Raw genomic sequence first — 11,495 nt, 5'->3', positions numbered from 1 at the left:
TGTTATGTTTTATACATAGTTTTGCCTAAATTTAATCTTCTTTTTATGTTCTCAGTTAACTGCACATTTAATTTTGTGTTTTACTTAAAGTACGTATTTTGCCAAAATGAAACTTTATGTGTGTGATCTACATGGTTTTGTAACATTTTGCTTTATGGTATTTTCATTTGCTGATATGAAGTTTTACTTTCCTGTTTGGTTATATTTCATTTTCTCTATGTTCTATGTGTTTTGTGCACTGCATAAATATTTTCTTTTATTTGTAATATAAATTTTGTATATGGTGTTGTATAAATATTAGTTGATAAACATTGTATTTGTGACACAGTCTGTCCAGCCATGGCTGGTAAACAACAAAGATATAGTAATAAAGTAGTAATAATAATAATAAAGTTAGTTAATAAAACTGTAATTATGACAATATAGAAAATGTAAAATTTTACTCATACAAAATTTAATTAATTGAATCTAGGCCTTTCATTCAATAAAACTAATTGCTATGTTCAGCTGTAAATGATAGGATAATTCTCCTCTTAGTTAATAAAATCATCATAATTAGCATTTTCTTTGGGCCTTTGTCCCACTTCAACGTGATGCCAGTCTTGTTACTACGGATTTGGCAATGTTAGTGTCAGAGGGTGGCTGGATGCCCTTCCTGTCAGCACCCTGTACCCCCCAGGACAGAATTAGTGTACACCAGTTGTCTGCATCTAATGTAAGCCATGAAAGAGCGCAAACGTTTTCAAATGTCTGTGAGTCATGGAAATAAGGCAGGATGTGGGGATCAGCCTGGTATTCACCTAGGGGGATGTGGGAAACCGCCTGAAAACCACATCTAGGCTGGCCAGCACACCAGCACTATTGTTAATCTGCCGGGCGGATTCAATCTGGGGCCGGCACACCTACCCAAATCCAGGAAGCAGTGCATTAGTGCCCTCGGCTAACATGGTGGGTCCTCTTAGTTACTAAAATAATATATGCAAATTAATGAAATATATTGTTGCAGTGATAAAACATGTAATTTATAGTCTTAATAGAAACAGATCTTTCCTGTGTTTGTATGAAATTATTCATTGTTATTCCATGTAATTTTCTATGTAATTCGGAAAGATGTAAATCAAAACTTTAATTGTTAAATACGCAAAATTAAATATGTAATAATAACAGTAATTGTTTGAAATCATGTAAATGACGCAGCTGTGATGTGCATGCACCTGTGCCAGGTCACGTGGCATTGTGGTTCTGGCAGTTTCTCACATGCGAACACTGCAGGAGGGCTGAGGTGGGGAGCATGAGGCAGTCCTGCCATATTCTCACTTTGGTATGGTGCATATGGGCAGTGGAAGTATTTCCCTTCCAAAAAATATGGCCTTTTAACTGGTTAGCCATTAGCCATTGGGGTTATACCTTCTACCACCGCAATGTTTTCAGATCATAAAAAGGGACAGATGATTCATTGTCAGGGTATTGAATAAGGAAGTAAGAAATATTATAAAATCAAGTGATCTAGAAGCGAGGCAGGAAAATAATACAAGATAATCTACTTGCTGCCTGTTATGCTGATGTATCTCTACGATCTGTTACAAAAATTTGAAATGGCATAATTTCCACAGGTATGACCTCTTTGTGCTCCTGGAAAAATGTGTCCAAGATATGAAGTATCTAGGTTTCAGTATCATTACTTGGATATGGATGTAATAAGAGATGTTATACTACATACATGTGGACATGACATTTCCTCAGCAAGCTAGAAACAATTGAGAAGTCATCATGAATAATAATATTTTAATCAGCCCATCATGATGAGAAAAAGCATTTCAGTGGTTGCATACAAACTAATTATAGGAGAGCCTACACAAATGAAGTAGTGGTCGGCACAATTCTAAAAGAGTGTGGTGATTCTTATATTTAATTTGTTGAAATGTATTGCTGGCAAAGGCAGATCTACTTTCATGACAATGTTTTTTGAACAATGTGAACTGTTCCTCTCACAAGACAGATATATTTAATTTGTTGAAATGTATTTCTGGCAAAGTCAGATCTACTTTCATGACAATGTTTTTTTAACAGTGTGAACTGTTCCTCTCATAAGACATATCTGGCTAGTTTCCGCATTCCTGTTGAACGCATTACTCTTAACTACTGACGATACACTGACCATCATGTTGTGTGATGTATCAATTGCTTGCTTTTCTCAATAACAACTATGTTATTTGCAAATCACAGATTATCAGTTTGGCAAGCTGTGGGTGAGTAAATGGCATCTGGCATGTGTGTGTCATACTGCCTGAAAGGTATGCTCATCATTATTTTAATACTGCTCAGATGAAGAAAAGGAATAAAATCCTTTGGTAAGTTTCCATTCCAGTAATTCAGTGTTAAAAATACAATGGGTTATGAGGATTTAGCCAAAATTCCAAGAGAACTGGCAGTTTATTTTTGTGTGAATTGTTAATCTCTTCTCATTCAGAGAAACATCACCATTTATGACAGTAATGGCCTCATTTCTCTTGTTGGTAGGTTTAACTGTACTACTTTTCCCTATAAACAGTATAATTTGCACAAACTCATTTTTTGAGCAGCTATTGAAAAAGAATTCTGAAACAGAGTGTCTCATTAAACAATTAATTGGCGACCAGAGAAATCAATAGCTTACAAAAAACCTCATTGTGTCAGTTTGTGGTAACATACAAGAAGAAATTTCATGTTTATTTTCATACTAGGAATCTCTTGTTTTACTAGCTTTGATACCTCTTAAAAAATTATTGTCACTGGAGTGAAAAAAATAAAATAGAAAGTACAACTTCTGGTATATCACCATAGATAAGAAAGTTCAGTGTGTTTAGCAACTGGAAAAATACTCTTCTCCTTGTGCACCAACATTCACCAAAATCTTGTTTCAATGTCACAAAAGGCTAGGAGATACAAGGGAATATTTCATTCTCGCAGGTGTGGGATAGTGAGTGAATGTACTACATAAGATCCATTTTCTTGAGAACAGAGACAGATAGACACCTTCTCCCAAGTCTAAAGAAAAATTCAATATGTTATCTAAATTTCATATGCAGCAACATACGGTGTAATATGCATAAAATGCAAAATCGTAGCAATCCCTATTTTTCATTGCAAACTTTTCAAATTTTGTGCAGTGTCTTACTAAAAAGTGTACATCGCAATAAGTACGACCGTTAGTGAGAGGATGAGCACTTTGCCACGAAGCTGATATATAATGCTACAAACAAGGCAAAAATCAAATATTTTTACTAAATAGTTTCTACAAAATCATTTGAGAAGGATTACAGCACACATGCACTTTGGTTCTGTCAGCACAGAGCCTTGCCAATCGGCACATGCGAAGTATGTGTACACATCTCAATATGCACAGGACCAGCATGACAAGTGCAGAACGCACGTGTTGCACTGTGGCACTGTGTCATGTCACATGTGCTGTATGCGTCTCAATTTGTGCTTAGCCTTAAGGCAGTCTTCACTCAGTCTTCACATAATTTTTATGCATGTAGTCAGACTTTGTATGTTTGCTACCGAAAATCTAGCATGCGAAATAAAATTATTTTTGAGCAAGAAGTATTGAAACTTATTCACACTATTACATAACTCCCATGCCGTGATGCAGTAACATCGAGATGAACCTACAGCAGCATCGAGAAGTAGGACCCCAGATTACATAAGATACTGTGACGATGATCGCCTTCTTTATTTCTTTGCTTGTTGTCCTCGGGGTTGACATACTGGCTGCAAAATAGGGGGTGTAAGTGCAGTACTGTCTACTGTAAATGATGTAACTGACAGGTGCATTTTTTGTGTTTCACAGTTATTTACTTCCACTTTTCACAACCCCCCATATACACTTTTTATGTACCCAATGCACTATTGCTTAAGTTTCAATAAGCCCCATTAATAGTTTTCAGGCGAATATCCACATACTCCTACAATAGTTTATTGTTGAATAGCTATGAGAAGTAAGAACCTAATCACAAAGTTAACAGTTCTTGGAGAATAGAAAGGTGCATATGGAGCAGACAGAGTCATTGTTTTAACATATGGCCTAATTGTGTAACACTTACTTCACAGTTAAGTTGAAGTATTGCTGTTGTTGTAATAATCACAGGTTTCTCATCTGAAACTTACCCGAAGACTGACTGTCTCGTGTCCAAAATTTGGGCCCTTATATATCCACATAATAATAGTTACTGAAACTACACATTGTTCAATTACAATTAAATCTTAACTCATTAAATTAACTGAATACATCAAAAAATTCTGTCTTTTTAATGGTTTCTTCTACTACAAAGGTTAAGCTGAATAATGATGAAATTAACAAATATCTTTAATCAAACAATACTTTTGAAAAACTGTTAATTACTTTGGAATTAATTAAGGGCTTTGCTAACATGTTTTCAAATAGAGCCCAATAAATACTTGAAGAATGCTATTGTTTTGTTTAAAACTGATGGCCAATCATTCTCTTTTAAGAAAATTCAGATTATACTCACATATGTTAATGATAATCAGTTAAAATTAAAAAAAAAAAAAATGAATTTAAGGAGGAGGATGGCAAAATGACAGGGGAAGTAAAAATACGCCACCTTGCTTTGTCACATCACCCCCTCATTGGGCTCACCTGCTAGATATTGCAAATAGCTAACAGAGCAATTCAATGCCCACAAGTGACCCCATAAAGTGGGTTAAAATCTACACACAAAAAAATATTAACTACAGAATCTCATCAAAAAATACAGTACATATGTTTTTTAAAATTTATACTTATATGAACTGGCCATATGAAAATCCCCATACAACATATTTACATCCAGTGTATTGTACAATTGCACAAAATATCCATAAAAGTTATACTTTTAACAAAAAGTTAGGCATCTTCATCATAAGTGGTGCCCTTTTTGGTTAAGCAAAAATTACATTTAAAGGTACATTTCATTATATGTATGTCCTGTCTTGCTTAACAAAAAATTAATCCTCATGGGTAGCAAAGAAGTTAAATTACATTGCGCATTGCGGTTCATGTTTAGACAAAAGTTTCACTTGCTCAATGTTTAGTAATTTTCACAAGCACTTTCACTTTTTCACCAAGTTGTCCATACCTTGAACAGGTCCACGTGGCAGTTATCAAGGAAATGAATTGCTATTAGTTCCTTCGGAGGTGGTTCTCCTCCGCCACAGTACAGGAAAAAATCAGACAAAATACCCTACTTTAGTACACTTACTTTTTACTTCTAACTTAAGTCTAAGAAAAAAAATGTTTAACGCTAATGGCAAATGATAGTCATCACATCATAAAAAAATACATAATATATGGTTCTCATAAGATTACAAAAATTATCACTAAATTTGACTGTTGTATGAAAGGTGATGACTAGAAAAACTTTTAAAATCAAGTGCACATTACACTACAAAACATTATTCTGAGTTGTAACTGTTTGAAAATGATTACACTTGAAAGACTTGGGTTTCTTCCCATTTGCAAAGTATCACCTTAGTAAAAACTCAAGGTGTGCAGTAGCATAGATTTACTGATCATCACATTACAAAGAAAGATTATTCACCATCACATAACTTAATTACTACTCAAATCAAAATTAAGGGGATGGAAGTTGTACCAAATCCATGCCTACTTCTCTCCACTCAACTCTCAGCACTATTCTCACTCAAACAAAAAATTAAATCCTCACAAAGTCACAAAATGTTACCGAATAGTTGACCTGTCAGTATATTCACATCAGTCTCACACCACAGTTATCAGTTAATCAACAAAAGTACTTTTCTTCATCCCAGTATTACCACTTCAAGCTCATAATTCCTCAGAACACAAACAGAAGTTTTCAGATAACCCATAGATCCAATAATGCAGCATTATGTGACTTGTAAATATTGCTCTTTCTGTTAATCTTTCGTTCGTAGCTGTAGTGTCATGAATTGCACAATATAAAGAGTACTGAAAGGTTGCCTAGTTAAAAAATAGATCATCAAGATAGTTACACCACATTTTTTGTATATTGTTATCTTTTTCATTACTCAAACATGTCTGTCAGCTCCATTATATTACTTACCTTTCTTACCTTGTTAGCCAGTTGAGTGCATTCTCAAAAGTATCTCTACTGCAGAGACAGAATCCCTAACCATTAAGACCCTAACATTATTCATTGTTTTATTACTTTCTTAATTACTTCATTAACTAATAAATAAACACTAGCTCTGCTTATCTAATGCAAAATTGATTCTACTGAAAACACTCCACAGTAACAGATCCTTATGCTAAGGCAAACATGACTCTCACTACCAATCAGACAAATTATCACTCAGAAGAACTATTATTTGTTTGTCATTCTAGCTGGAAGGGCAATATACATACAAATCTTGCTTATTCTTTCCACACACATTAGTCCAGGCAACTATGTAAGTTGGAATTCCTTAGTGTTAGAAAAGGTTGTACCATGACACAGACAGGTAGCTATCTTCACTGAACACAAACACTTCCATTATACCACATTTAATATTAAGACCTAGTATTCAAGATGGTTTATACTGCATATTGCCTTTTCTGCTGCACTAAATTATACTAACTTCACACATGAGCTGTTTACTGCAGCTGTTAATTATTGTCCACACATGCTGACACTTTTCATTTTTTGTTTATCTTACCTTTTTGTTTGACAGAAATTCTTTAACCATTGTACCAATTTACTTCCTTCCACCCTCTTATGATTCTATTTCTTATAGCTACTACAACATAATATATACAAATAACACTATAGAAATCTTTTTGTAACATATTTCTATACTAAAGAATCCTACTGTACCAAATTACATGAAACTTGAGGACAGAATGGCTTTTGATTCACTTATAAACTACGGACAGGACAGTAGAAGAGTTTGACTGCCGCAAGAAACATAAAAAATGGGGCAGACAGCTGGAGTAAGCATTATCACCACTAATGAATCCAACAAAGGATGTTGAACCCCCTTCTTGCTATTTGAACCAGAAATTATTCTCAAATATTACATCAATGCTGATATTTTGAATCACCAAGAAATTGCACTCCAGCAGATGTCCTACACATTCCACAGTTAATAGTACCTCTTGTTTCACACTCTTTGATAGCTTACCAGTAGAACCAATAATTTTTATTCCTGACACATGCGTCACCACTATACCCTCTGTGTTCTTAATAGATTCAAAAAACACCTGTGAAATGCCATTCACATCACTACCACTGTCCAGTAAACACTTAACATGCATACCTTGTACTCTTGCAGTTATTACAGTTTGACACACTTCCTTTTTACTTACCACATGATCTTCTTCATACAACACATCCTCATTAATCCTTTCCCTGGAAAAACTATCATCCTGCTTATCAAAATGATTATCAGACACAGTCAAATGGCAGACAGCATGGTCCTCTTCCTCATTACCACTCTCAAACTCTTAACTCTTCCTTAGGCCTAATATTATCCTCCTTTTTTTCTCTCTTTACTTACCACATGGCCGTCATCATCAATTATAAATTCAAATACCTCATCCTCATCACTACTGGATTTGTCACCGCTATCATCATCACAACTACTGTCAGAATCAGACACACCATCACTTTCACTGTCCTTAAATACTTGACTAATTATTTGATCCTTGTTTCCAGTATTAGACCACAAAGCAAAACACCTGAATTCCTTATGTTCTCTTAAAAATTTAACATCAATTTTGACACTATGGACATTCTGATAAATAGGAACACACTCTATTTCATCACTTGATTTTATTACAATAACTTCCACCTCTCTTTTTACAGGATAAGCATTGCTACCCACACCATCACTCAACATCTCACTAGAATTAGAAGTTACACTTGTCTTACTACTGTCAATTTACATTACCCTTACCTGTGATTACAGCACATTTATATACTATTGGCTCTTCATCACTACCTGCTCTAGTGTGAGCCAGAACTGGAGCATTATCTAGTTTAAATGGTTTGGTCCAGAATTAAAGTCATCTCCTCCATTTCTTTTACTTGAATTTCTCCTACCATTTCTGTGCCCATTCTGGCTATCCCCCACCAGCCCAGTCCTTGAATTTCTTCTGTAGTTAGTCTTGTTCATTCTATTTACCTGAAATTCTTGACTTGATTGAGTATTGTCATCAAAATTCCTCGTATGATCTTCCACTGAGGGCTTCATCCTCTCCACCTTATCAAAATAATTCAAAAGATCACTAATGTTACCCTTAGGGGCAGGTACAAGCAATTCTCTATTTTTTTGAGACAACTTAGTTTCCAAACCCATAATTAGGGCCTACTGTTTCACTGCCTAGCTCTATGTCCAAATATTTCAGTTTGCTTATCCAAAGCTGTCAGAAACCTTTCACAGTACCCTTCCTAGTGTCAAATCTCTCTCCTCTCCAACAATCACTCAAAATTCTCTGCTGCTTCTCTTTGGACCAATATTAATCTAAAAATGCTTTCTCAAAGTTCTGCCACAAATTAGAACTATCATCTACATAAGTTGCCCATCCATAAACATCCCCTTTCAGAAAACCTCTCACAAATGACATTTTCTCTTTGTCATTCCATTTTTCAGGCAAATCATTAATTTCCCTAATAAAATCCAGTGGATGCACTTCCCCATAAGGTTCAATATTATTAAATTTCTTACAACTAACAAATGAAGGATTGTTTGGACACTACATACTCTATGCTTTAGATTTTGTACCTCTTCCATCTTTTTCTCTATTGCAGAATATTTTGAATCTACATTTTTATTTACGTTTACCAGTTTTTGCTCTACTGCTACTGCACACTTGATTTCTACCTCCATTTCAAAATCATTTTTAATCTGATCAATTTGGTTCTCAAGTTTAATCCTGTTTTCACCACAGGATTTCCTGGCTGCTTTGACTTCAGCCTTACACTTTTTCTGAAGCATTCACCCTCCTATTACAGTCATCACAAAGTTTCTATCTCTCTTCTACACATTCACTACTAATTAATGTTAATTTCTCATTAATATTCTGCTCTACTCTCTTTACTTTTTCATCGCAGTCTTTAACTACTGCATAAAACTTGTTATTTAGTTCTGAAAGATTGGCTCTAACTACCTGAATCTTCTTTTTAATTTCTTTCTTCAATTCATCCTTCAAGCTAACCATGTCAGTTGTAATGCTATCAGTTCTCTTTTCCACCCTACACAAACTACTCATAATTGCCTTATCATCACTTCCAAGTTTCCATCTGCCATAAACTGTTGCCCTTGCTGACTTTCTCTACAAAGTTCCTACCTCTTAACCTTAATGATTTCAACCACTTCAGTACTGTTTTCATCCATTTCGCTTACATCACCACCCAATGTAGATGATGCTTTTACCATTTCATCTACAATAGCACTTTTGTCCCCATCATTCAAAGTTACATTCATGTCTGAGTTATAAATACTATCTACTACAGATAATATGGCAATGTGTAATTCTTTCCACAATGCGTCTTGTTTATCTCCAGTAGGCTGTGTCCACCTGCGTGCTGAGCGGCTGCTCCCCTCGCTGATTGGTTGCTGTTATTCTGTGGCCATGAAATCCATGCACTGGTCGGCTGTCACACCACTGCACTGTAAACCACTGTTGATTTCACTTCACTGTCAAATTTCATGAGTTCTAGTTTGTTGTGCCCACATACAATAGTCATCACATCGGGGCACCACATGTAATGATCTTCGGCTTCTTTGTTTCTTCACTTGTTGTCCTCAGTGTTGACATACTGGCTGAGAAAATAGGGGGTGTAAGTGCAGTAATATCTACTGTAAATGATGTAGCCAATAGATGCACATTTGCGTTTCACAGTTATTTACTTCTACTTTTCACAACCCCCCAATATACACATTTAGTATAGCCAGCGCACTATTGTTTAACTTTCGATAAGCCTCATTAATAGTTTTCAGGTGAACATCCACATACTGCTACAACAGTTTACTGTTGAATAGCTATCAGCAGTATAAACCTAACCACAAATTTCACTGTTCTTGAAGAATAGGAAGGTAGGTATGGAGCAGAGAGAGACATTGTTTTAACATATGGCCTAATTTTGTAACACTTATTTCACAGTTAAGTTGAAGCATTGTTGTTGTTCTAATGAGCATAGGTTTCTCATCTGAAACTCGGCTGTGGACTGACTGTCTCGTGACCAAAATTTGGGCCTTTATATATCCTCACAATAATAGTTAATACTGAAGCTACACAATGTTTGAAGTTTAATTTACAGAAATTACAATAAAAACTTAACTCATTAAACTAACTGAACACATCAAAAAATTCTGTCTTTTTAACAGTTTCTTCTACTGCAAGGGTTAAGCCAAATTATTTGTTTAAATGATGAAATTATCAAATATCATTATGCAAACAATGCTTTTGACGAAGCTGTTAATTACTTTGGAATTAATTAATGGTTGAAGAATGCTATTGTTTTGTCTCCCCAATGTTTATAATTAGTACAGAATTTATGTTTATTTATATGTCAACAATACAATTTAAGTTACTGTTTCACCCTATAATGAAAGTATTAACTAGGAATATTCAAAATAAATTAGAATATTTAATTACATACATAAAACTAAGCACAAAATTAGATCTGGTGTTATATTCTTTAAAACTGAAGGCCAATCTTTCTCTTTTATGAAAATGCAGGTTATACTTATGAATGTAAATGGTAATCAGTTAAATTTGGAAAAAAAAAAAAAAAAAAAAAAAAAAAAAAAAAAAAAAAAAAAAAAAAAAAAATCGAATTTAAGTAGGCAGATGGCAAAACAAGAGGGGAAGTAAAAATATTCCAAATTGCTTTGTCACAGTACACATTATTTATTTAGTGGAGGATATCTGTAATACGATATGGTATATTGTTTTCCTAGTGTTAAGCAATGATACACATCCCAAACTTCACCACAAAAACATTTTTGCCAAGGTATATTACAACACGGTGAAAGGAGCTGGGATATGTGTAAAACTGCATCATATGCTAATGGTTATTATGTTTCTGGTGAAATAATTGTTTACAATATATTATGCCATATACCGGTACTGGGACTGTATGGGAAAAAAAATGGGTGTGTGAATCAATGGATCGACAGCCAGCAGCCAGCAGCATGGATTATCAGATGAGTACCAAAACATTATTTATGTAACAGAGTAGTAAAACAATTAACTGTTAGGAAGTGAAATTGCATGCCATAGTCAGGTAAAAATAATTGCATTTGACATAGTTCAAAAATGTTATAGGAAAGTTTTCAGAAGTGTTTTTCTTATCATCTCATTGAGTTGTACAAAATTAGGTAAAATGAATAGAAGCAATATATTTGATCCATGTGACTGACACTGAATCACAACAAGATTGGGTCAGCAGCTGCATGCATTGACACCAAATCAAAACACTCAAACCCATGAGAATTCATCAAGTAGTATAATTTCACTTTTCTGTGGA

The sequence above is a fragment of the Schistocerca americana genome, chromosome 1 (assembly GCF_021461395.2).
Source record: "Schistocerca americana isolate TAMUIC-IGC-003095 chromosome 1, iqSchAmer2.1, whole genome shotgun sequence".
Classification (NCBI taxonomy): domain Eukaryota; kingdom Metazoa; phylum Arthropoda; class Insecta; order Orthoptera; family Acrididae; genus Schistocerca; species Schistocerca americana.
The sequence above is the reverse complement of the archived record's forward strand: the minus strand, read 5'-3'. Positions refer to the sequence as shown.